Source organism: Staurois parvus, unplaced genomic scaffold, assembly GCF_062004578.1.
Source record: "Staurois parvus isolate SC_StPar_1 unplaced genomic scaffold, SC_StPar_1.0 ptg000298l, whole genome shotgun sequence".
Taxonomy (NCBI): Eukaryota; Metazoa; Chordata; class Amphibia; order Anura; family Ranidae; genus Staurois; species Staurois parvus.
The window spans coordinates 10,719,109-10,746,192 of record NW_028318094.1 but is presented as its reverse complement, the minus strand read 5'-3'; the positions used below and the strand labels follow the sequence as shown (position 1 = coordinate 10,746,192).

At 40.7% G+C, this 27,084-nt stretch overlaps 1 protein-coding gene across 1 annotated transcript in view; it reads right to left on the bottom strand.

Moving 5' to 3' along the window:
- Window positions 1-19,394: 19,394 nt before the first annotated feature.
- Window positions 19,395-27,084, bottom strand: part of PWWP2A (PWWP domain containing 2A) — a 58,386-nt gene continuing 50,696 nt past the window's right edge. Inside the window, exon 3 of the mRNA XM_089682867.1 lies at window positions 19,395-26,782. The gene's annotated coding sequence lies outside the window, so the exon portion shown is untranslated. The remainder of the gene's footprint in view (window positions 26,783-27,084) is intronic.

Here is a 27,084-nt window from a genome sequence, read left to right as displayed (position 1 = left end):
AGGAGTTTCATTCTGTTCCCCCTCAGATGATCTGTGCCGTATTGAACACCTGCTGATCGTAGCTGAGATGTCTGGCATGTTGTTGGGCATGAGCTTACTGATGGGGAGATATTGCCACAAGAAAAAGGTGCTAGAGAGCTTTCTGAAAACCAGGGCCTTACCCCTTTTGTGGCAGTGTATGTAGAGACCAACGGACGGTGGACCACCGCACAGACCCTGAATACTGGCTGTGAGATAGCCATCTGTGCTGGCGTGAGCATGGAAGACCAGGGGGAAAGGTGGAGTCCCAACACGAGCCCACAGTACGGTCTGCCCTCAACTATATACAAGATGAATTGTACCAGCATTAAGAACACCTCTTGAGAAAACATTGTGCCTAGTGTGCAATATGAGGTTACATCCTCCCACTCCCCCCAACCTCAGTTTTGTTTAGTGTTCACAGGAGTATGTGCCTAGTGTCCATTTCTCCTGTAGGTGGTAGTGTAACCCTAGGTTGCCTATTATCAACACACTAGGTCTCTCAAAGGATTTTAAGGCAGATACAAAAATCCAATTGAAGCTCCTTCTTATGGTGATCTGCTTGTCTAGATACAGTGGGGATCGAAAGTTTGGGCACCCCAGCTACAAATTTGTATTAATGTGCATAAAGAAGCCAAGGAAAGATGGAAAAATCTCCAAAAGGCATCAAATTACAGATTAGACATTCTTATAATATGTCAACAAAAGTTAGATTTTATTTCCATCATTTACACTTTCAAAATAACAGAAAACAAAAAAAAATGGCATCTGCAAAAGTTTGGGCACCCTGCAGAGTTAATATCTTGTACTGCCCCCTTTGGCAAGTATCACAGCTTGTAAACGCTTTTTGTAGCCAGCCAAGAGTCTTTCAATTCTTGTTTGAGGTATCTTTGCCCATTCTTCCTTACAAAAGTCTTCCAGTTCTTTGAGATTTCTGGGCTGTCTGTCACACACTGCTCTTTTAAGGTCTATCCATAGATTTTCAATTATGTTGAGGTCAGGAGATTGTGAAGGCCATGGCAAAACCTTCAGTTTACGCCTCTTGATGTAATCCCCCGTGGATTTCGAGGTGTGTTTAGGATCATTATCCACTTGTAGAAGCCATCCTCTCTTTAACTTCAGCTTTTTCACAGATGGCATCAAGTTACCATCCAAAATTTGCTGAAATTTTATTGAATCCATTTTTCCTTCTACTCGTGAGATGTTCCCTGTACTACTGGCTGCAACACAACCCCAAAGCATGATTGATCCAACCCCATGCTTAACAGTTGGACAGAGGTTCTTTTCATTAAATTCTGTGCCCCTTCTTCTCCAAACGTACCTTTGCTCATTCCGGCCAAAAAGTTCAATTTTAACCTCATCGGTCCACAGAACTTGTTTCCAAAATGCATCAGGCTTGTCTATATGTTCATTTGCAAAGTTCAAACGATGATTTTTGTGGTGAGGATGTAGAAGAGGTTTTCTTCTGATGACTCTTCCATGAAGACCATATTTGTACAAGTATCTCTTTATAGTGGAATAGTGTACCACAACTCCAGTGTCTGCCAGATCTTTCTGGAGGGATTGTGCAGTCAAACGTGGGTTTTGAATTGTTTTTCTCACAATCCTGCAAGCTGTTCTGTCTGATATTTTTCTTGGTCTTCCAGATGTTGCTTTAACTTCCACTGTTCCTGATGACTGCCATTTCTTAATTACATTCCGAACAGAGGATATTGACATCTGAAAACGCTTTGCTATCTTTTTATAGCCTTCTCCAGCTTTGTGAGCGTCAACTATTTTCAGTTTCAGTTTTCTAGACAACTGCTTAGAAGAACCCATGGTGCTGATTGTTGGGGCAAGGTCAGATGAGTCTGGACATTTAAAACCTTTGAGATTGACATCACCTGGTCTTCCCAGACGATGATTGAGAACAATACATGACACTGGCAGGTCTCAGCTTGGCAAAGGGGGCAGTGCATGCTATAAATTCTGCAGGGTGCCCAAACTTTTGCAGACGCCATTTTTTTGTTTTCTGTTATTTTGAAAGTGTTAATGATGGAAATAAAATCTAACTTTTGTTGACATATTATAAGAATGTCTAATCTGTAATTTGATGCCTTTTGGAGATTTTTCCATATTTCCTTGGCTTCTTTATGCACATTAATACAAATTTTTAGCTGGGGTGCCCAAACTTTCGATCCCCACTGTAAATGCCAGTGGGGTGAACTGCTTGCTACAACAAAACTAAACATGGTCATGTGATTATAGCATCCAGGTCCAACTCACTGAACACTACCTACAAAACATAGGCGGGTAAGAATTTGCAATACAGATTCACTAAATCCTTTTTCTCTTTATATCTGATCCATAGAGGGCTTTATATTTGTTGCTCTTGTTTACCTGTACTGCATTTTTATTGTTTCCCTGTTTTTTTATTTTCCCATGATCCCCCAGTTTCTGGATGAGTGCCTTTTCGCCTGTGAAATTGAGGTGGTACCTCTATAGGACTGGACTCCCGAACTCAACTTCTTCTTCTCCGCCAAGACTGTCTAATGCTGCCATGTGTGTAAGAAACAGACGTTTGAGGTCTTGTTCAGGCCCTGGTAAGGCGAAGCATTAAGTACTTGTGTGGCGGAATTGAAGAGTCCTGGATGGTGGGGTTCAGGACATTCAGGAGATCAGAATTCCACAATCATCTACACAAAGACCTCATCACGGGTCATCTTAATTTCTAGTAAGTTGTCAATCAGAATCTTCTGTTCCTTCATCCAGAATCATATATGAGCTTCAGAGGGTAAAAAAAATTGGTTATCTCGCACATTGTATATAGTACCTTTTTAGACAATTTTTAGACCACCGTTAAATGAGGCCCAATATGGCAGAGAGTATTATGGAAAGATGGAAAGTAAGTATTTGTTGTAGTTGTTATATTCCATTTATTTGTATGTGCTCATGTGGAAAGGCCCCTTTCCCTATTCTGATGTGTTCTTTGGTTGGAACAGCACAATGCAGGCCTTGTATTTCAGTGGTTCTCAACCATTGGGCCATGGCCCACTGCCTTCCTCCTGTTAGGCCACAGCCTCTCTCCCCCATCTCCCGCCAGTCCACTATCACACCAGCGCCAATTATTTGAGAACTATTCTCCCATGGGGCCACTATCCCACTGACACCAATGATTTGACAAGCTATTCTTCACTGGGGGCCACCATCCCACTTACACTAATGATTTAAAAGGCTATTCTCTCCTAAGAGCCACTATCCTACTGAAACCAATGATTTAGGACTCACTATCAAACTGACACCAATTATTTGAAAGGCTATTCTCCCCTGAAGGCCCACTATCCTGCCAACACCAATGATTAGTGAAGCTGTTCTTCCATTGGGACACTAGCCCACTGACACCAATTATCTGAGGGGCTAGTCTCCCCTGGGGTTTATTATCCCACTGAAATCAATGATTTGTGGAGCCATTCTCCACTGGGCCCATTATCCCACTGACACTAATGATTTGAGGGGCTATTCTCCCATGGGGTTCACTATTCCACTACCCAAATGATTTGGGGATTATTCTCCACTAGGGCCACTATTCCACTTTACCAATAAATTTGAGGGGCCATTCTCCACTAGGGCAACTATTCCACTGTACAGTTGTGTTCAAAATAATAGCAGTGTGTTGAAAAAAGTGAATAAAGCTCAAAATCCTTCTAATAGCTTTTATTTCCATACACACAAATGCATTGGGAACACTACACATTCTATTCCAAATCAAAACATGAAGAAAAATATATCAAATTTGTGTTGTTCCTCTAAAGAAATTGAAGAAAAGTGAATATTAGACTGTTCAAAAAAATAGCAGTGTTTGTATTCTTCTTTACAAACTCAAACATTCACTATATAAACTGAAAAATGTTTGAAGATTTTGCTTTCCTTTGAATCACTTAATGAATATTTAGTTGTATAAGCACTGTTTCTGAGAACTGCTGTACATCTGTGTTGCATGGAGTCAACCAACGTCTGGCACCTGTGAACAGGTATTCCAGCCCAGGATGATTGGACCACATTCCACAGTTCTTCTCTATTTCTTGGTTTTGCCTTAGAAACTGCATTTTTGATGTTACCCCACAAGTTTTCTATTGGATTAAGATCCGGGGATTGGGCTGGCCACTCCATAACGTCAATCTTGTTGGTCTGGAACCAAGATGTTGCACGTTTACTGGTGTGTTTGGGGTCGTTGTCTTGTTGGAACACCCATTTCAAGGGCATTTCCTCTTCAGCATAAGGCAGCATGACCTCTTCAAGTATTCTGATGTATTCAAACTGATCCATGATCCCTGGTATGCGATAAATAGGCCCAACACCGTAGTATGTGAAACATCCCCATATCATGATGCTTGCGCAACCATGCTTCACTGTCTTCACAGTGTACTGTGGCTTGAATTCAGTGTTTGGGGGTCGTCTGACAAACTGTCTCCGGCCACTAGACCCAAAAAGAACAATCTTACTTTCATCAGTCCACAAAATGTTGCGCCATTTCTCTTTAGGCCACTCAATGTGCTCTTTGGCAAATTGTAACCTCTTCAGCACATCTTTTTTTTCAACAGTGGGACTTTGCGGGGGCTTCTTGCAGATAGCTTGGCTTCACATAGGCGTCTTCTAATTGTAACAGGTAACTTTACACCTTCTTTGATCTTCCTGGAGCTGATTGTTGGCTGAGTCCGCGCCGTTTTGGCTATTCTTCTATCCATTCGAATGGTAGTTTTTCGCTTTCTTCCACGTCCTTCAGGTTTTGGTTGCCATTTTAAAGCATTTGCGATCATTTTAGCTGAGCAGCCTATCATTTTCTGCACTTCTTTATATGTTTTCCCCTCTCCAATCAACTTTTTAATCAAGGTACGCTCTTCTTCTGAACAATGTCTGGAACGACCCATTTTCCTCAGAATTTCAGAGAGAAATGCACTGTAACCAGCATGTACAACATTTGCTACCTTCCTTCCTTAAATAAGGGCAATAATTGCCACCCGTTTTTCAAAGAATGAATGACCTCACTAATAGAACTCCACACTGCTATTATTTTGAACATGCCCCTTTCAATTAGTGATTCAATTACACAGAATCAGCAGCATGCATGTCATGACTGTTGGGTCTGTTGGATTTCTATTACTCTACTTTACCTGCTAGTAAATTATTTGCCATGTAGAAATATCATTTCTACCAAAAACAGTGATTTATCAGGTTAGTGATGTCTGACTGCTATTATTTTGAACACAATTGTACCTATGATTTTGGGGGCCATTCATTCCTGGGAGACACTATCCCACTGACACCATAGATTTTGGAAGCTATTCATCCATGGGAGCCACTAGCCCACTGAAACCAATGATTTTGGGTAGTTTTCCTTGGGCATTTTGTCAATTTAAATGACAGTAATTCATATTTTTGACTAGCTACTCCCTTTTTAAACACAATTTAAATACACATTTTGCATTCCCATACTTTATTGTACGATTATAAACATTTCTTTTACTATTGGGATGATGAAGGTTTTGTGATGATGAAGCAAATATATGGGGCCCTGGTCTCACTATGGTTGAGGGTCTCTGGTGTAGTGGTATTAGCCATGTGCATGTGGATGTCAGGGCTGGACCCCCTCCCTCTAACAGCATCTTTTTATTGCCTAGCGCCCTGTGCAAGGCTGTTCTCTAATGCTCAGACCGGTGTCTCACCCAAGACTGGAGGAAGGGGAATGCTGGAAGGGTTTAGAACTTCTGGCAGGTTAAGATTACGGTCTGTGTCCTCACTAGGTGGACTTTTCGGCTTTTCCTTATTTCATGTTGTGTCTGACAACTAATACTTGGAAAAGTGAGGGATCACCTTTCACCTGAAAATACAGACAGTAGTAAAAGCCTGGCAGATATTCTAACCCTTCCTCACTTCATCTAAAATGTAAAAAAACAAAAGAAAAAAACTTCACAGGTGTTGCCCTTTAATAACATCTATCTCAGTGGTGCCTAGCACATTGCCCACGAGCCACAATCCCTCTGTATCACCAACCACTAGATCCCTGAATGTATTACTACATCGGGAAAGTCACAAGTAGCCACCTTAGCAGACACACTCAGGAGTAATCCAAACTATTGAGGCAAGGAATTCATGGATATATGAAAACAGCAGCCAAAAAATATTAAACAATAAATACATTTTATTTGGGCTACTGGAGGCAAAACAATGTATAAATATATGGGTGATTAAATAAACAAAAAATAGAATAATTAAAATAATGCTAGAGGCAATCATATATATATAAATAATGTAAATAAATAGATTAATAAATAATTCAATAAATAATATTAAGTCATTAGTTAATACAATCGCTGATAATTTATTCCAATGTGACCTTGCTCCCTGCAATATATTTACTATATACCATCAAAAAGTTTTTAAATGTTCATAAAAAAACCATATGGAACACTTTTTTGGAGAGCTTTTTGAGCCGCTTACACTCAATACTCCAATGGTGTAATTAATAAAGAGCAGGGAGAGAAAGCAAGACAGGGGAAAGGGTGGGGAAGAAGAGAAATGCTTATGGTCAGAACTACAATGGTATCTGATCATCTTTGAACCTCCGATTTTCATTCTTGACTAATGAAAACATTCTTGGCAAAGGTTTTCACTTAGGTTTGTCTTACACTGGTCCAAGAATTTCACCTTGGTACAATACAAATGCCCCTAGCCATCCCTCTTCATCATGGCCCCAGTTCTGAAAACCAACAGGATAGAACTTGAGTCCTATTCCATTATTCCTAGCTGAAGTATTCAGGCAATCCTCTAAATAGTTGGGTGTGGACCACTGGCAGCAGCACAGGCAGCTCTTGCCAGAAAAGAGCAGTACATTTGACATATACACATTATAACACATGGCAGGATTCTCACATGTACAGCTCCTGTCAGAGGAGGGCAACACATTTCACATATACTGTACACATTATAACATGGGACAGGATTCTCACATGTCCAGCCCTTTCCTTGCATCAAAGCCGAGGGCTCCTGAGAGGAATACTGAGACAGGTTGCTGTGATGTTTCAGGAAGCTAAAGCACCCTGCTGAAACCTTCCACCAGCAAAGATCTGCCTACTCTTAGATCCAGTGATGACTTAAAACCACTGTAGGGCAAACTCACCCAGAAGAGCAGAATGTTCTGCAATCTGGCTTGTATGATGTGAATTTTCAGAGACTGCTTCTTCAATCTATTCAACTTGAGAACTGAAAATCAAATAATTCCGTGTGCTTAGGCAAAACATTCTTGATATAAAGCTAATTTCACCTTCTACAGAACACCCAGCCTATGTATACAGGCTCATAATCTCATTCTCTGATCACTTCATACAAAGCTTCATAAAACCCAGACAAGGCATTTCTCAAAAGACCCATCCCTGCTCCTTCTAGCTTAGAACAAGCCCTACACACAGGCATAGGGTCTCCAAACTGACAATCACAAGAGCCTGAAAAACGATCTACTTGAGCTTTGAGGCAATCAAAAATAGAGTGAACGGGATCATGAAATACAAAATGTTCACAGCTATTTAGACTAATTTCTACAAAACATTTAAAATATGGCTTCCTTGGATGATGTCCCCCCACCCTTAGATATCTCACTCCCCACCACTGGGTAACCCTCTCCCCAGCCCTTGATAACACCAGACAATTATGGATATCCTGCTCCCCATCTGTGAGTATTCTGCTCCCCATCCATGGATATCCCGCCCCCCCCCCTACACCCCAACTCTGGATATTCCACCTCAAAACACTGGATATCTCACTACCCAATCATGACATGACTAGGTATACAATATATTTTGTAATGAGAATTAAATGGAAAAATCTTATCATGTTGATGATGAGTGAGATCCTTGGGGTTAGGAACCTGTTGGGCATTTTCAAGTTCTAAGCCATAAGTTTGAAGCTAGTTTCTTTTCATTATTTAGAACCATACTTCCTTGAGCTCAAGACTAAACCCTGCCAAATGCCATCCCACCATCCAAACAGAAAACCTTCCCAGGACAAGGGGAGTGGCTTTTAGTAGACCTTATCCCTGAGGGCTAGGAAAGTCTGGCTGTTTGTGAAGTGAAGCTAGTTTCAGAAGGGCACACTGGGGAACATTTCCAGCTATCCTGGTAATAGCCGAAAACTTGAGCCATCTGTTTTTATGTAGGACATTTACTTTCATGGCTGTCAAGCATGGGTCTGAAGAGCTGCTCTGGGGAGACTGTGGAGAGGAAGATTGAGAGGTTTGGGTACTTTAAACATTCACTTCATCCTTCTGTTCCGGCTCCACAGCTAAGTCAGTTGCCACAGGGACTCCAATACACACAGGACAGTATACCGATCTGGCTTCACTGTATGTCAGATTGCTTCAGGGATACCAGCAGTTCTGCATTCTGAGCTGGTGCTGGCTGCTGTGAGAAGTTCAGCGCCTGTTGCTACTTGATTTTTGCTACCTTTCCTGCCCTTTTTGTACAAAGACTGTTAAAGAGAAGGAGAAGTGTCCTCTTGTTATTGAGTGCTTTTGGGGTATCCCAAGCTTCCCCTCACCCCGTCCACGTTTCTACAGCAATGAAGAGCATAAAAGCCATTCCTTAGACTGTTTATTGAGCCAGAGAGAGAAGATCACTGTGTGCCTGACTGCCTCTGCATTATTTAGCTACCGGTCATATGCAGCAAGGAGATCCATCTAGATGAAAGAGAAAAGGAAGAGCAATCCCAGAAGAGTGGTGGCCATCTTGGCACACACTCTGAGCTCCCCCCTGCAGCTGCTGGCCAGCATAGTGGGTTGCTATAGAGTGACAGGAACCCCCCAATGTACATTGATGAGCCTGTCATTTGTACCACATCTGTAAGTGTTTTTAACCATTCTTATTACACAATTCTGGATCTACTCCACTTAGAAGCATCCTCTTGACTCTTCTCTCTTCACCTTAGAGTCCACTTCATACTCTCAGAAGTGCTGCCCAGTGCATGCTTCCAGTCCTGATGCACACCAGCTGTCATGTCCAAGCTTAAAGTCTTCATGGCAGATGCGCCCTATGAACTTTCCCTTTGAACTTAGTGACCTATTGTAAAGTTGGCCATACACGAACTGAACCAAACAGCAGTTAACTGGGCCTGCTGAATCAGTCAAAATGTGTTCCTTGTTGACACAACCTAGCTTTGACTTCTGTAGAAGATTGCATACACTGTTTGAGTATTCTGATAGACAAGGGTGTCTAATAGGTTCATCCACGCTGTTTAGTATGGATAGGGGAACTGAGCGATTAATGTGTTAGCTACATGGTAGACATGGTGGGGTTTATATATTAAAGGCAAATAGACTGTGCACTTTGCAAGTTCAGTTGCACTCTGCAGAGGCAGTTGCTTCAGAGCTTAGTGAAAGAGGGTAGCTTCACTTTGCAAAGAACACCCAATCACATGCAAGGAGAATAAAATAATAACTGCATATTTGTTTGCACATAATTGGATGATGGAAGTCAGCAGAGCCCTCCTTTACTAAACTCTGGAGCAAATGCCCTTGCAGAGTGCAAATGCACTTAAAAAGTACACAGTCTATTTGACTTTAGTAAATAAGCCCCACGGAATTGCCTGGAGATTTACAAAATGCATGTGTGATCTTTTCTTTACAGGAGAGGTTCACATCTGGGATTACTGATATTTCTATAGTGATGAAGAATGAAATTAGACAGTTGAATATAAAACATGGATCTCACGGGAGATTACAGAATATGAAAACATTATGGACTATTTATCATTTTTGGGGGAATAAAAAATGTGCAGAATATTATGGACTATTGTACTTCTTGTTACAACATTTCAATGTTCTTACAGTATCTACAGCATTGATTTTTGTAGTTTTAAATTACAGTTAGGAACAAAATCTGTAGTTTATTTTTTTTTAATGTTGGCAGATAACAAACATGCCCAAACAACGGCTGAAGTGCAAATGCTAAGTGCAAAATGCACGCACTATGATGCAGGGGTAGCAACTACAAGGATTCAATCATATTGCTCCAGCAGGAAGGGTGGCAATATGGAATCTTTCACTGTGTGCAAGAATGTGGTACTGAAAATAGTTTATGAGGCTCCTTCCCCTCCTCTCAGACCTCATAGACTTTGATCAAGTGGACTTCACACCCAAGAAAGAGCACAAAGACAGCACTACTACAATGCTGAATATTATTCATGGTGCCACCTCTCACAGTATACTGCTAGTCCTTATCTCTGCTGACATAGTAAAAGCTTTCTATAAAGTTAACAGGGCTGTTCTGTCCTCACTACATGTTTCCCTGTGTTTCCATGCAGCTATTCCCTACTATTCTGCAGTAAGGAAAAACAGATAAGAAATACATACAATCAATGTATAAAACACACAAAACACAGTGAAATACCTAGGCAGCAGAAGGCAATAAATCAATGCTCACTAGCGATGCTGCCTGTAGAAGATGTAGATTTAGTCCATGAACATGTGCTGCAAGAATTATGGCTGGTTTCCTCTCCCTGAGTCTTAAAATGTAGTCTGAGGTCCAGGGATGCACCTTTTTCCTTTTCTCAGGATGAAGGATAATGGGAGTTCCTAAAGTTTATGAGTTTCAGCATAACAGTCAATTTATTCAAGGCTCCATCTGGTAGCCAAATGTAATATTGCAGGCAGGATAACATAATAAATTTCCAGATGAAGGCAAAACAAGGGTCATTATGAGTGCAACCCACATCACATTGGCCTTGGTGCCACTATGTTCTGCTGGATTTATGTGATTTATTCTTCCCCAATGGCCTTCGTGCAGGCCAGTGAGTGCTTCTCTGAATATTTTTCTTTATATGATGAAACCCAGCAGGGCTGTCTCCTCTGTCCTTTAATTTTTTTTCTCACCCTTGAGTCACTGCTGCACTTGACATATTTGGATACCCTACGAAGCTCAGGCCGCATAAAAAAGCATCCTACACAGATTACTTTTTCATAATTAAGCCAGAGATCCGTCTTCCAAACTTTAAAGTAAAACTAAAGGCAACTTTTTTTTTTGTTTCGGATAGATTGGAGAGGGATTGAAACACCCTTTGGCTTTTTATTACTGTGTGTGCCACTGTTAGAAAGATTCACCCTCTCTATTTATCATATTAACAAGTATTACTGAAAGTGAAAGAAAATCACAAGTTTTGGGCTGTCCCAAAAGAGTAATGGAAGGGAAGTCTTCCAATGGGAACGCTAGTTCTGGTGGCAATCAAGGATTCCCTCACTTTGGAGGGTTTTACTTATATTTCCTGTTTTGGCTATGAGACAGGAAGTGAAGGAAAATCACCCCAGTGGGTCACAGATGACTAAAATGACAGGGGTTATAACCCTGCCTTGCTCTATCCAAAATGAAAAAAAAAAGTTTTGCCTTTACTTGCTCTTTAAAGTGAATACCAAGAAGAATGTGGCACTGACTGTCAACAACATAATTTGTAGAAAGCACATATTCTATATTTGCTATACCGTAAAAATCCAGCCTTTATTGAGCACTTGCCGACCTGTTCACAGTAAATGGACTGCAAGCGGGCGGCAGCTTCAGGCACCATGACATAACTGTACATCGTGGTGAACTTCTTGGGTTACATTCCCTGCTTACCTTTCCTATAATTGGCTACACCACAAGTTTGTCAGTAGGTTCCAGCCAATGATTTCGGCTGTTAACCTGCTGATCGGCTGTAGCCAATCACAACATAGCACTGTGCGTGTGTTTGTAAACAGAACACACAGTATCTGCTCTTTTCATTCAGGGAGCGAAGAAAGCAAGATACTGTGTGAGTAAAAGCAGTACATATACACTTGTTAGACACATTTAACCCTTTGATTGCCCTCCAGTTAACCCTTTGATTGCTCTGTCACCAGCGTCATTAGTACAGTATTTATCATTGATCACTGTATTAGTGTCACTAGCGATGTCATAGTCATTAAGTTAGTGTCCCTCGCAGCCAGTGTCAGTTAGTGCCAGATTGTCTGCCACAATATGACAGTCACACTAAAGGTCACTGATGACAGCCATTACTAGTATAGTGTCTGAATGGATCAGTATCCTGGTCACAAACTATACTAGTGTTCCCAAACATGCAGTGTTGGCAGGATCAGCCTCGATCACTGCCAGCACTTGCACTTAGTCCCCCCTCCCCCCAACAAGTGCAGTGTCAGTATAATTTTTGTGACCCCTGCCACCTCTGATACATTGTTGTAAAACCACAGTGCTAGAAAGACCTGATCTCTGCTAGCCCTAGCAGTTAATTTTATTTCTAGCGCACAAGCAGTCCTTGATTGCTAGTCACTCACATGTTGCAGGTTCTCCATCATACCAGATATAACCAGCATTTAAAATATAGTATATACTGTGCATACAACAGCATCTTCGTGTTTACCAGTCCACTACCCTTTACGAGCGCCGTGACATCATCAAGCCCCTCCCCTACGTGTTACACCACAGGGCTATGTTGCTTCTTGTTCTATGCACAGAGTATATACTGAATTTAAACGTTGGTTATATCTGGTCTGAAGGAGCAAAGTACCATGTGAGTGGTTTTCTGTACTGATAAATATGAGGAAATAAAGTGTTTTAAGGATAAAGTACAATCTTTTGCCTATTTGTTTTTTATACTGAGTGAAGGAGCAAGCAGGAGGAGAATTTGAGTGGAGGAGTTGATCTTAATCCAGGAGTGGTGAAAAAGGAAGCTATACTACAAATACAGGTGAAACTCGAAAAATTAGAATATCATGCAAAAGTTCATTTATTTCAGTAATGCAACTTAAAAGGTGAAACTAATATATGAGATAGACTCATTACATGCAAAGCAAGATAGTTTAAGCCGTGATTTGTCATAATTGTGCTGATTATGGCCTACAGCTCATGAAAACCCCAAATCCACAATCTCAGAAAATTAGAATATTACATACAATCACTAAAACAAGGATTGTACATACAGTCATGGCCGAAATTGTTGGCACCCTTGATATTTTTCCTGAAAATCAAGTATTTCACACAAAAAAGGTATTGCATTAACACATGTTTTGCTATACACATGTTTATTCCCTTTGTATGTATTGGAACAAATATAAAACAGAGGCAGAAAAGCAAATATGACATAATGTCACACAAAACCCCAAAAATGGGCTGGACAAAAGTATTGGCACCCTTAACTTAATATTTGGTTGCACACCCTTTGGAAAACATAACTGAAATCAGTCGCTTCCTATAACCATCAATAAGCTTCTGACACCTCTCACCCGGAATTTTGGACCACTCTTCCTTTGCAAACAGCTCCAGGTCTCTCTTATTGGAAGGACACCTTTTCCCAACAGCAATTTTAAGATCTCTCCACAGGTGTTCAATGGGATTTAGATCTGGGCTCATTGCTGGCCACTTCAGAACTCTCCAGCGCTTCTTTGCCATCCATTTCTGAGTGCTTTTTGACGTATGTTTGGGGTCATTGTCCTGCTGGAAGACCCAGGATCTTGGACGCAAACCCAGCTTTCTGACACTGGGCCCTACAGTGCGACCCAAAATCCTTTGGTAATCCTCAGATTTCATGATGCCTTGCACACAGTCAAGGCACCCAGTGCCAGAGGCAGCAAAACAACCCCAAAACATCATTGAACCTCCACCATATTTTACCGTAGGTACTGTGTTTTGTTCTTTGTAGGCCTCATTCCGTTTTCGGTAAACAGTAGAATGATGTGCTTTACCGAAAAGCTCTATCTTGGTCTCATCTGTCCACAAGACGTTTTCCCAGAAGGCTTTTGGCTTACTCAAGTACATTTTGGCAAACTGTAGTCTTGCTTTTTTATGTCTCTGTGTCAGCAGTGGGGTCCTCCTGGGTCTCCTGCCATAGCGTTTCATTTCATTTAAATGTCGACGGATAGTTCGCGCTGACACTGATGCTCCCTGAGCCTGCAGGACAGCTTGAATGTCTTTGGAACATGTTTGGGGCTGCTTATCCACCATCCGGACTATTCTGCGTTGCAATCTTTCATCAATTTTCCTCATCCGTCCACGACCAGGGAGATTAGCTACAGTGCCATGGGTTGCAAACTTCTTGATAATGTTGCGCACTGTGGACAAAGGCAAATCTAGTTCTCTGGAGATGGACTTGTAACCTTGAGATTGTTGATATTTTGCCACAATTTTGGTTCTCAGGTCCTCAGACAGTTCTCGTCTCCTCTTTCTGTTGTCCATGCTTAGTGTGGCACAGACAGACACACAATGCAAAGGTTAAGTGAACGTCTCTCCTTTTTATCTGCTTTCAGGTGTGATTTCTATATTGCCCACACCTGTTACTTGCCCCAGGTGAGTTTACAGGAGCATCACATGCTTGTAACATTCTTATTTATCCGCAGTTGTGAAAGGGTGCCAATACTTTTGTCCAGCCCATTTTTGGAGGTTTGTGTGACATTATGTCGAATTTGCTTTCTTTCCTCCCTTTTTTTGTTTTGTCCCAATACACACAAAGGGAATAAACATGTGTATAGCAAAACATGTGTTAATGCAATACGTTTCGTGAGAAATACATGATTTCCTGGAGAAATATCAAGGGTGCCAACAATTTCGGCCATGACTGTAGAACAATATCGGACCTCTGAAAAGTATAAGCATTCATATGTACTCAGTACTTGGTTTGGGACCCTTTTGCAGCAATTACTGCCTCAATGCGGCGTGGCATGGAAGCTATCAGCCTGTGGCACTGCTGAGGTGTTATGGAAGACCAGGATGCTTCAATAACAGCCTTCAGCTCTTCTGCATTGTTCGGTCTCATGTCTCTCATCTTTCTATTGGCAATGCCCCATAGATTCTCTATGGGCTTCAGGTCAGGCGAGTTTGCTGGCCAATCAAGCACAGTAATCCCACGGTCATTAAACAAGGTTTTGGTGCTTTTGGCAGTGTGGGCAGGTGCCAAGTCCTGCTGGAAAATGAAGTCAGCATCCCCATAAAGCTCGTCTGTGGAAGGAAGCATGAAGTGCTCCAAAATCTCTTGGAAGACGGCTGCGTTGACCCTGGACTTAATGAAGCACAGAAGACCAGCAGATGACATGGCTCCCCAAATCAACACAGACTGTGGAAACTTCACACTGGACTTCAAGCATCTTGCAGTGTGTGCCTCTCCATTCTTCCTCCATACTCTGGGTCCTTGGTTTCCAAATGAGATACAAAAGTTGCTCTCATCAGAAAAGAGGACTTTGGACCACTGAGCAACAGACCAGGTCTGTTTTTCTTTAGCCCAGGTAAGACGCTTCTGACGTTGTTTGTTGTTCAGGAGCGGCTTGACAAGAGGAATACGAGATTTGAAGCCCATGTCCAGGATCTGTCTGTGTGTGGTGGCTCTTGATGCACTGACTCCAGCCTTAGTCCACTCCTTGTGAAAGTCCCCAACACTTTTGAATGGCCTTTTCCTGACAATCCTCTCCAGGCTGCGGTCATCTCTGCTGCTTGTGCACCTTTTTCTTCCACACTTTTCCCTTCCACATAACTTTCTATTAATGTGCTTTGATACAGCACTTTGGGAACATCCAACTTCTTTTGCAATTACCTTTTGAGGCTTTCCCTCCTTATGGAGGGTGTCAATGATGGTTTTCTGCACAACTGTCAGGTCAGCAGTCTTTCCCATGATTGTGATTCCTACTGAACCAGACTGAGAGACCATTTAAAGGCTCAGGAACCCTTTGCATGTGTTATGGCTTAATTAGCTGATTAAAGTGGGACACTTTGAGCCGAGAATATTGCACCTTTTCACAATATTCTAATTTTCTGAGATTGTGGATTTGGGGTTTTCATGAGCTGTAAGCCATAATCATCACAATTATGACAAATCACAGCTTGAACTATCTTGCTTTGCATGTAATGAGTCGATCTCATATATTAGTTTAACCTTTTAAGTTGCATTACTGAAATAAATGAACTTTTGCACGATATTCAAATTTTTCGAGTTTCACCTGTACATCCACATAAAGGGACACAAGTGCTTTTTGATGTAGCATTATATGTGAGGTCAAAAGCTCCAGGTGAGAGCACATCTGGTGATTGGTGGAGGTACACAAGTGTGATACAGAAGACACTAAGAGTGTTGAAGAAAATATTTATATATATGTTTTAATGAACATTTGCGCTACAAACAAGGGGACTTTCTGGCTGATGGGACTTTCTTTCTTATTTCTGATGATATGCAGAATATATTTTGATTTATTAAGCATACTTGTTTAATTATAATTATGGTGAAAGTGCGGCACTGTTCTTGAGTTATATTGGTACACAACACATACAGTGCCTTGAAAAAGTATTCATACCCCTTGAAATTTTCCACATTTTGTCATGTTACAACCAAAAACGTAAATGTATTTTATTGGGATTTTATATAATAGACCAACACAAAGTGCCACATAATTGTGAAGTGGAAGAAAAATGATGAACGGTGTTTAAAATTTTTTACAAATAGATATCAGAAAGTGTGGCATGCATTTGTATTCAGCTCCCTTTACTCTGAGTCCTGTTGATGGGTTAAGGACCTTCTACGGCTCTGTCCAGCTCTCCTAGAGTAACTGCCTGTCACCCCTAGAGTAACTGCCTGTTCACCTGATTTGGATGTAAATACCCTCAAATTAAAGCTGTCAGTCTGCAGTTAAAGCACATGTCCCAATATTTATGGACCTGACTGTAGGTGTTCCAGCATGACAATGACCAAAACACATGGCCAAGGTAACAAAGAGTGGCTCAAGAAGAAACACATTAAGGACCTGGAGTGGCCAAGCCAGTCTCCAGACCTTAATCCGATTGAAAAATCTGTGGAGGGAGCTGAAAGTTCGAGTTGCCAAACGTCAGACACCAAATCTTTAATGAATGGAGAGGATCTGCCAAGAGGAATGGGCCAAAATCCCTCCTGAGATGTGTGCAAACCTGGTGGCCAACTACAGGAAACGTCTGACCTCTGTGATTGCCAACAAGGGATTTGCCACCAAATACTAAGTCATGTTTTGTGAAGGGGATCAAATACTTATTTCCCTCATGACCATGCAAATCAGTGCATAATTTGTTAGACATGCATTTCTTTTGAATTTTTTGTTGCTATTCTGTCTCTCAGTGTTACAACACACCTACCATTCGATTTTTAGACTGATCATTTTTGTGAGTGGGAAAACATTCAAAATCAGCAGGGGATCAAATACTTATTTCCTTCACTGTACCAGGAGTTTAATTGACTTGATGCTATACTTTGATTAAAAAGTGTTCCTTTAATTTTTTTGAGCAGTGTATTTTTTAAACTTTTTCTGGAAGAGATTTTCTCATCCACATTGATCAATGTGAATGGAGGAAGTTAGGTTCTTTTTTTCAGTCAAAAACAGAAAACTCAGAAATTATTATTGCTGGCCATACATGGAATGTTTTTGGAGGCCCATCATTTTTCAAAAACGTGTGGCAGAAAATATATTCTTCCAAATACTCAACATGCCTCTCATCAAATACCTTGAGATGTCTACCTCCCAAAAAGGGGCCATTTCCAATCTTTGTTGCTTTGGTCACCTCTGGCCAGACTGCTGCTTTTGAACCCTTTCCCTCAAATAAAGAACATATGAATTAAATGGCTATTACTTTAAATTTAAGTTGTGACAATACCAAGACAGTGGCTTATATCATTGGCATATATCAATCATCGTGTAGGAACCTCCGGAGAGGATAGGAGACTTCACATTCCTGCCTTGTCTACCTGTACATCTGAGAAAATCAATAGCACCTGGAAAAGAGGAGTGGTCCTAATACCCAGAGATGTTCCAGAAACTGTGTTGCAGGTGGAGGGTGCCAGATCTGAACCTCCTGGCTTACAGGTTCAAAATAAACCTGGACACGTTTGTCTCCAGGAACAGGAATCCTCTGACGTGGCTTACTGAGTTTAATATACTCTGATCTCTGCCTTACCTCCCCTAAAACGTTATCCTCATCTACTTCGCAGGATTCAGATCAAGGGCATTCAGATGATCCTCATCAACGCCAAGGTTTATGCCCCTTCTATCTTGTTGTAGAGACCATTGGCTTCTCACTCCTTAGTTAGGACCATTGTAAAGGAAGTTTCTCTTTTTGCTTCTACTGTTTATTTATGTGACTCGGTGGTATTTAAATCTGGCTGTTTTTGTGTTTTGTAAACTGCTGTTTGAACCCATTAGAGAAATTCTTCTCTCAACTCTGGTATTCCTTATAGCCATCACCCCTGCATGGAGAGTGTCTAAACTGGTGGCTTTTTGTTACAAGCAATCCTTTCTGGTTTTACAAAAGAGGACAAAGCGGTGTTGGTGCCCAGTGCTTCCTTCATGCTAAAGCTAGTGTCTGCCTTCCTTTAACCTGAACCAGGACATTGCTGTTCTGCTTCACTATCTGGCTCTATTTAATCAAAAGGAAATTTCCCTCAGTTGACTGGATGTGGTTCGGGCTGAGAGTCTCTCTCTCAGCCACTGCTTCCTTTAGGAAGACTGATGTTCTTGGTAATAATCCCCAGTGGACCCTGTAAGGGTACACCAGTTTCTCGCTCCACCATCTCTAGGTGGTTCAGACTATCACCCAAGCTTATGATCTCAAGGCTTTGGTTCCACCCTTTCCTGTCAAGGTGGATCCTATTAGATATTAGAGTTCTTCTTACGATTAGGCAACTGTTTCACAGATCTGCAAGGGTGCCACCCGGCCTTCATTAAACACTTTTGCTAAATTTTACCTGGTGAATGTTGTGGCCTCATCTGATGTCAGCTTCTGGTGTAAGGTATTTCAGGTAGCTCTTTGAGCTGAAGGCAATCCCCTGTTCTCTATTGGATCCCTGATCCTGGGGTTAGGGTTTCTTTGCTGTAGCCCCTGTTGGACTGCTTTTGGACGCCCCAAAAGCAAAAGACTTTGTGTTTCTCAAAGGACGAGAAAGAAAATAGGATTTTTGTACTTACCGTAATATCCTTTTTATTGAGTTCATTGAAGGACACCTGTCCCAATTGCCTATGTTTATGATCATGCTCTCAGTACTGCTTTGCTACTAAACCAAGCTTTGCTGGTGATAGGAGGTGTTTTCTTGTGCTGGCCTACAGGTTTTTTTTTTCCATCAATATCCAATCCTCCTGTAGGTGCAGTAAGACCTGAAGGTGAGAGACTTCCTGTATGCCTCAATGGACTCCAAGAAAAGGATTTTACGGTGAATACAGAAACCCTATTTTAAAGCCTAAAATGGAAAAAATGTCCTTTGAAGCAAAAGACTTGGCAAAACAATAGAATGAGTTGCATTGTACTATGCTACCATATGGATGATTGTGTTGAACTATACTACCATATAAGTGATGTAAAGAAAATGTAATCACATCAAAACATAAATAATATATAAACATTTTTACTTTATTGAGCTTTATCTTAATGCTACACAATATTCTCTTGAGCTGAAATTATGACAAATGATGACAATGCTTAAAAGAAAAACAAATATACTGTATAAGTTGGGACTCAGAATCACAAGTATATTTAATTGCAGAAAAATAAAACATAGGAATAGAAAGTATCTCTAACTTCCCAGAAAAATGAGAAATTCTGTACAGGAATTGTAAGAGCTCTACCCCAGGGACTTGGTTAATCCTGAGGTTTAGAAACATCTCCACTCTCAGACAATTCTGGACTCTAATAAAACTTTATTTTTTTAAAGCGGGATTGCTGATTATTTTTCCGAACTTATTTTTCCAATGATTTTTTTTTATAAAACCTAAAATGTAGAAAAAGAAGATTCCTAGGATGACCAAAAACAATGTTGAAGTTGACACACTGAATCACCCACAGGCCTCTTACAATTCTCTTGGACCCCACTGGTAACACAGTAGTATTAAAGAGCCTTTAAAATCCCAGGACCATAAATGTAAAATATTGTAGCCTACAGTCCTTAGATGTAGTGGCTGCAGTCTTTTTTTATTTTTGAGCGAAAAAATTTATCAGAAAATACTTTCTGATCTTGCCAGAAATGCAGTGGCCTTGTCACTCTGCGAGCTGAACTTAAAACATAAACAAGTCATCTTCCTTCTGTAGAACCCACTAGATGCTAGTATGGACCCACAGAGGTCGGATGTAGAGTCCTTGACTTTTAGTAGGGCTAATGGACAGATAGGTGACCGTCACTTTAGAGTCAAAATTTAGAGTTTGCTGCCATAAAGTCACGGAGAGAAGGTTAGAATCCAGATACTAGGGTTGCACTGATACTAAGCATTTGCATGAATACTCATAGTCATGCAAATGCTCCAAAACCTTTGCGGTGCGATTTGAGCCCATACAAAATAAATGGACTCAAATCGCACTGCAAAGAATCACATGTGATTTGAACAGGAATGAGGTGTGATTCCTGTCTGAATCATATGGTTTCCCTGTGGGTGTGGTGCAATTTGCAGTACAATTTGAGCCATTCATTTTGTATGACTCAAATTACACTTCAAATCGCACCACATCCACAGGGAAACCACATGTGATTTGGACAGAAATCGCGCTGCATCCACAGGGAAATCACAGGCGATTTTTTTCAGTGTGTTTTGGGCCCATTAATTTTCAATGGGCTCAAATCACACCGCAAAAGTATCAGTAATCTGTATTGTCGAGTACATGAGCACAAGTACTTGAGCAACCCAACCAGAAACTATGACAGACCCCAGGAAAATCACACTTGCAACTTTCACTGGTAAAAGGACCTTTAAGGCTACGTTCACACTTGACTTTATTTCTAACTCCTGCCAAACGCCCCTACAGCATTTGACAGGCGTTAGGGAAGTGTTTTTAATGCTCCCCAAATGCCCTATGCGCGTTTTTGAGGCATTTGATAGGTGTTTGCAAAGCATTAAAACTGCACCACAAATGCCTATAATGAAGGCATTAAAAACGCTTCCCAAACTCCTGTCTGACACCTGCTGATAAAGCTAGTGTGATCGTAGCCTAAGTCAGACTGGATTCTCATACACTTGACTGTAAAACAGATGCAGCACAGACTTGTGAGGTCCAAGACAAATTTCAGCTTTTCAGGTGCCTCCAGCCAAAGTTCATCCCTGGTGCTCCTTTCCCAGGATTAGCACCATTCCTTCTGGGAAAGCCAACTCCAGCAAGGCAATTGAAAGCCTAGGCCCTCAAACTTAGGCTTTGTCTCACAAAACAGATGGGTGCCTAGCCTAGGGAAGGGTGAGAGCTCACAAGGACACATCCAAACATTTACATCCTCTCCTAGTCTGCACCAACATAAACAACCTAGTGGTTGGCTAGGGGAACTTAAATATTCATGACCCAGCAGTGAAGTATCTTCATGCACTATTGCCAGGGACACTCCCCAGAGGAAGGCAGAAGCAGATAATAACACTGAGCTTAGGGGAGACCAAATAAGAATTATCAGTCAGGCTTTGCAACACTAAAATGTAGAGTCGCTCTGGCTTAGGGCAGGATGGCTACACTTCTGTAAATTGTTAACCTCCCCCCCCCCCCAAGTAATCAAGATGGAGAGGAAAACAGGTTTGTAGTTCAGCCTGGGTAACAGCCATGACTGCCTCCATAGATACAGGTGAGTGAGTGAATTTGTCACCCAGGGACAGGAAGTGTATTACAGGTTTATTAGGTAAAAAAAAATGCAGCTACCACATCTAAGGACTGGTAAACTTCAATTAAGTTTTATAAATTTTAGGCAACAATAATTTTCTGGCCTGCCCATTTGGAATCTGCTTAATTAGCCAAAGTGTTAGGTGTGTGCTTAAAGAATATGTAAACACAGCATTTCAAATTCCCGATATGTGCCCTGCTGTACCATGTACTTGTATGAAAAAGTATCCTGTTCTCTTTGTATTGCTTCTTTTGTGTGACATCCCAGGTGTTCCTGTCAGTCCCTCTGCTTTCCTATTACAAACTGACCACATTAAGCAGAACACACCGTGGTCAGTTCTCTAGCTTTGCTGGGAACTCAGTGTGCTCTCCTTCAATGATCAGAATTGTCCTGAAACCACCCCCCTTCCCCGCACAGCCTTTCACTGGGAGGATCGGTGTGCTGCTGTTTTTCCTCCACTAGATCTTATGCAGCTGAGAACAGAGATAATGTAATTATCTACAAAAAAGGGGGGGGTGTTTATAATGTTTTTATGTCTACACAAATGTTTTGCTCTTCATTTCTATTTTAAATTGAATGGGTTGTCTTAAAAGGTGAGGGTTTACATATACATTTTAAGGCTGAATTTAGGCTACTGCAGTGTGCTACCATGTTTAATGAGGGCAGTCTATTCATTTTACATGGGCTACTACCCCCCTATTTGTCAAAGCGGACCACCACATCATGACACACGTGGAGCGAAGCTTTTATGCACATTAAAATGCTTGTTTAATGCACATTATTACAATGCAATATCCATATTGCAAAGAAAGCATTACAAGTTAGGTGACCTTTAGGAGTTATAATTGTTCTTGACAATAGAAAAAAAAAATAGATTCCATTGTTTAATTATATTTTTGGAAATACTCAAGTCAAAAGAATATATAGTTGTGTTCAAAATAATAGCAGTCACACATCACTAACCTGATCAATCACTGTTTTTGGTAGAAATGATATTTCTACATGGCAAATAATTTACTAGCAGGTGTAGTAGAGTAATAGAAATCCAACAGACCCAACAGTCATGACATGCATGATTCTGTGTAATTGAATCACTAATTGAAAGGGGCATGTTCAAAATAATAGCAGTGTGGAGTTCTATTAGTGAGGTCATTCATTCTTTGAAAAACAGGTGGCAATTATTGCCCTTATTTAAGGAAGGAAGGCAGCAAATGTTGTACATGCTGGTTACAGTGCATTTCTCTCTGAAATTCTGAGGAAAATGGGTCGTTCCAGACATTGTTCAGAAGAACAGCGTACCTTGATTAAAAAGTTGATTTGAGTGGGGAAAACATATGAAGAAGTGCAGAAAATGATAGGCTGCTCAGCTAAAATGATCGCAAATGCTTTAAAATGACAACCAAAACCTGAAGGACGTGGAAGAAAGCGAAAAACTACCATTCGAATGGATAGAAGAATAGCCAAAATGGCAAGGACTCAGTCAACAATCAGCTCCAGGAAGAACAAAGAAGGTGTAAAGTTACCTGTGAGTACTGTTACAATTAGAAGACGCCTATGTGAAGCCAAGCTATCTGCAAGAAGCCCCCGCAAAGTCCCACTGTTGAAAAAAAGACATGTGCTGAAGAGGTTACAATTTGCCAAAGAGCACATTGAGTGGCCTAAAGAGAAATGGCGCAACATTTTGTGGACTGATGAAAGTAAGATTGTTCTTTTTGGGTCTAGTGGCCGGAGACAGTTTGTCAGACGACCCCCAAACACTGAATTCAAGCCACAGTACACTGTGAAGACAGTGAAACATGGTTGCGCAAGCATCATGATATGGGGATGTTTCTCATACTACGGTGTTGGGCCTATTTATCGCATACCAGGGATCATGGATCAGTTTGAATACATCAGAATACTTGAAGAGGTCATGCTGCCTTATGCTGAAGAGGAAATGCCCTTGAAATGGGTGTTCCAACAAGACAACGACCCCAAACACACCAGTAAACGTGCAACATCTTGGTTCCAGACCAACAAGATTGACGTTATGGAGTGGCCAGCCCAATCCCCGGATCTTAATCCAATAGAAAACTTGTGCGGTGACATCAAAAATGCAGTTTCTGAGGCAAAACTAAGAAATAGAGAAGAACTGTGGAATGTGGTCCAATCATCCTGGGCTGGAATACCTGTTCACAGGTGCCAGAAGTTGGTTGACTCCATGCAACACAGATGTACAGCAGTTCTCAGAAACAGTGCTTATACAACTAAATATTCATTAAGTGATTCAAAGGAAAGCAAAATCTTCAAACATTTTTCAGTTTATATAGTGAATGTTTGAGTTTGTAAAGAATACAAACACTGCTATGTTTTTGAACAGTCTAATATTCACTTTTCTTCAATTTTGTTAGAGGAAAAACACAAATTTGATATATTTTTCTTCATGTTTTGATTTGGAATAAAATGTGTAGTGTTCCCAATGCATTTGTGTGCATGGAAATAAAAGCTATTAGAAGGATTTTGAGCTTTATTCACTTTTTTCAACACACTACTATTATTTTGAACACAACTGTATATCTGCTCTTTGATGTTCAGCATGTCTTATGTAGCATTTTTATGAAGGTGTAAATGCCATTAACCTAGGACTTTATACTGAAAAGGAAAATAATGATACACCCCTAATACATAGCAATGTTTAAGCAGCCTGCTGACTGGATGCTATGCAAAACTGGACAATACCCTTAGCCTTGCAGATAGTTGTTCATAATTGACTGGACAGTCTGATTACATAGTGAAAACTGCATGGCAGAATTTTGGTAGATGCAGAGTTAACAGCAGCTTGCAATGCACAAGTCTTGGCTTTTACCATATGGGTTAAGCTTGGCTCTGCCCCTTTCCCTGCCTCCCTCTTAGCCTTTAATGAGATGAGCAACCAATATAGAGTTTGCAGATGCAAGAATGGAGGGGCCAAGCTTAACTTTTAGACCACTTTCACACTGGTGATTTGTTGAGCGTGTTTTGAAACTGGAATATTTAGATACTTTTTATCACGTGATTGAATGCAAAAGTACCATACGATCACATGCTTGTGTTTAGATATGATTTTCAATTTTTCCCCCTTTTTGTGGTCACATTACCTGATACAGGCCATGATTTTCAGATCATTTGTCATTCTCTTCCTGCCTTTATTCAGAGAGCAGCGTGACCATGCTGTTAAAAGGGATGCCCAATTGGCAGTCAGAATCTGGACTGCTAACCTCTCACTTAAAGCCTCATACACACTGTCAGTTTTTTTTTTGTTCAACAGCCCCCCTTCCCCAGAACACACCAGTCAGTGCTCTCAGAGGCTGACCGGCAGGCCTTTTTCAGTCATGTCCCTTCGACAGAACGAACATTTGGCTTCTGCCATACCAGCTGATGTACACCCGGGCTGAATATTGGCCAGTTTCTGTTGAACCGGCCAATACCACCTGATATTTGGCCAGTGTGTACAGGGCTTTAGGCCCTTTTTTATGTGGTCTGAGTAGCCAGGACATTCAATAGCCTGTCTTGCACAGGGGCTTAATAGCCTCATGGCTAAGATCTCTAGCAGCTATAATGTGCCACTAGATATGTGTGCACCACCTGGAATCATCCAAAATGACCACAGGTACACTTCCTGTTTGCTTTTCCCTCAAACCCAGCTCTTTCTTGGCCTTTTTTTACATATTTATTGAAAAAAAAATGAAGCTAATCACTCATATGTGTGAAATGTCATGCCTGGACACAGCTCAGTTCTATCTAGCCTCAAAGCAGCTAATCGCATTGCAACAATTCACAACTAATTGCACAGTGTGAATGGTCTCATAGAAATACATGTTGTGCATCTAGCCACAGGTAGATATTCAATTTAATCATCATCACGTGGAAATATTCTTCCCAGAGAATCACATTGCAGAGATTGTCCAACCTTCCTTGGACAGTGATGGCTTGTAGCTAAACTCATCATCCATACTTTATCTTCCTCTTAGTCAATGCTGTGCAATGCAATAGACTCTCCAGACACTGCCACTTTATACTTAAGGGTGGCTTCACACTGCCTCGGTGTGGGCCCACTCTGCTTTGCTTTCCCGTAGACTTCTATGATGTCCTATGGTTTTGGTGTGGTTTCAGAAAGCGCACCAATGATGCAGCATGCAGAGGTTTTGTTGCACTTTCTGAAACTGCAGGACCTCATAGAAGTCTACATGAAGGCACAGCTAACCCCTACAAAAAAAACACGGGTTAGTTGTGCTTTAGTAAAAGCAAAGCAAGGCAGTGTAAAGCCAGGTGAGTGTCTCTTTAAGCACTGTAAGCATGCCATACACAATTCTCATTTATCAAAGTAAATGGCAGAATAACAAGAAACTATTTAATACTTGAACAGATCACTGTTGACTATTTTATCGGTGAATGACTAGTTTTCATCACAGAGGACCTGTTCATCATTCAAGTACTTCAACATTATTTGTTAGAACAACTTTGTTTACATCGACCAATCACCTCTTTTGTGACCAGCAAAAGGTATGTGGCTTTTATATCATTTGGGAATGCTTTAGGGGTTCATGTGGTTCTAATAAAATTCCTACCAAAGCATCTTAAACTAGTGAATAAGTCCAAAAAGTATTAATGGTCCAGTGCAGGTTGACTTTGTCTGAAGACCTCGCCAAAAATATCTTGGTCCCATTTTCTTCATTGCATGGGTTTATTCCTGGTCCAGTTGCTTTCAACTGCACGTAACACTGGCAAATTGCACACACAACAAATAAAAAAAATCACAACTTCACAAATTAAATAGAAAAAAAAACAAACTGCAGTCACAACTCAATAAACTTAATAAAATTCCATAGGAGAGGAAAAAAAAAAAAGGTTTGTGAAAACTCTTTAGTTTGATGAATATGGTTCTCAACTAAATTTGTAGACTCATGCGTTCAGTCTTGCAATATTCTTAGAACTATTTTTTGTTTTAAATAAAATTTACAATAGAATTAACAATCTGTATAAGTTATACTTTTTTCACAGCTCATTTTTTTTATACTTCACACTTTCCAAACAGACACAAAAACAATGTCTTTTATTCCTTTACATGTACCATAGAAAAATTCCAATGGACCTTGCCGTTGTGAGAATCAGCGTGTAGCTTCTAGTGTATTAGCTAGAAAGAAAAAAAAAAAAAAATTGTAAAAGGGTATTATTTGGTCTCACGCTTTATAGTATGCTAACATTTGTAACAGCATTCAATAAATACAATTCACAATACAAAGGTCAATTCACTAAGCTGCAGTAATTATTTCACCTTCATTTTTTCATCTCTTGATCATTTTCTCATTATAATGTTCATCTAACAAACATAAATCTTGCTTAAATGTAGAAGCGTTACACTAAAGAGACAGTCCCTTGGGCCATTCAGGAAAAAGTGAGGTCAGCCAATAACCCTCCTCAAAAGGTACACATCCA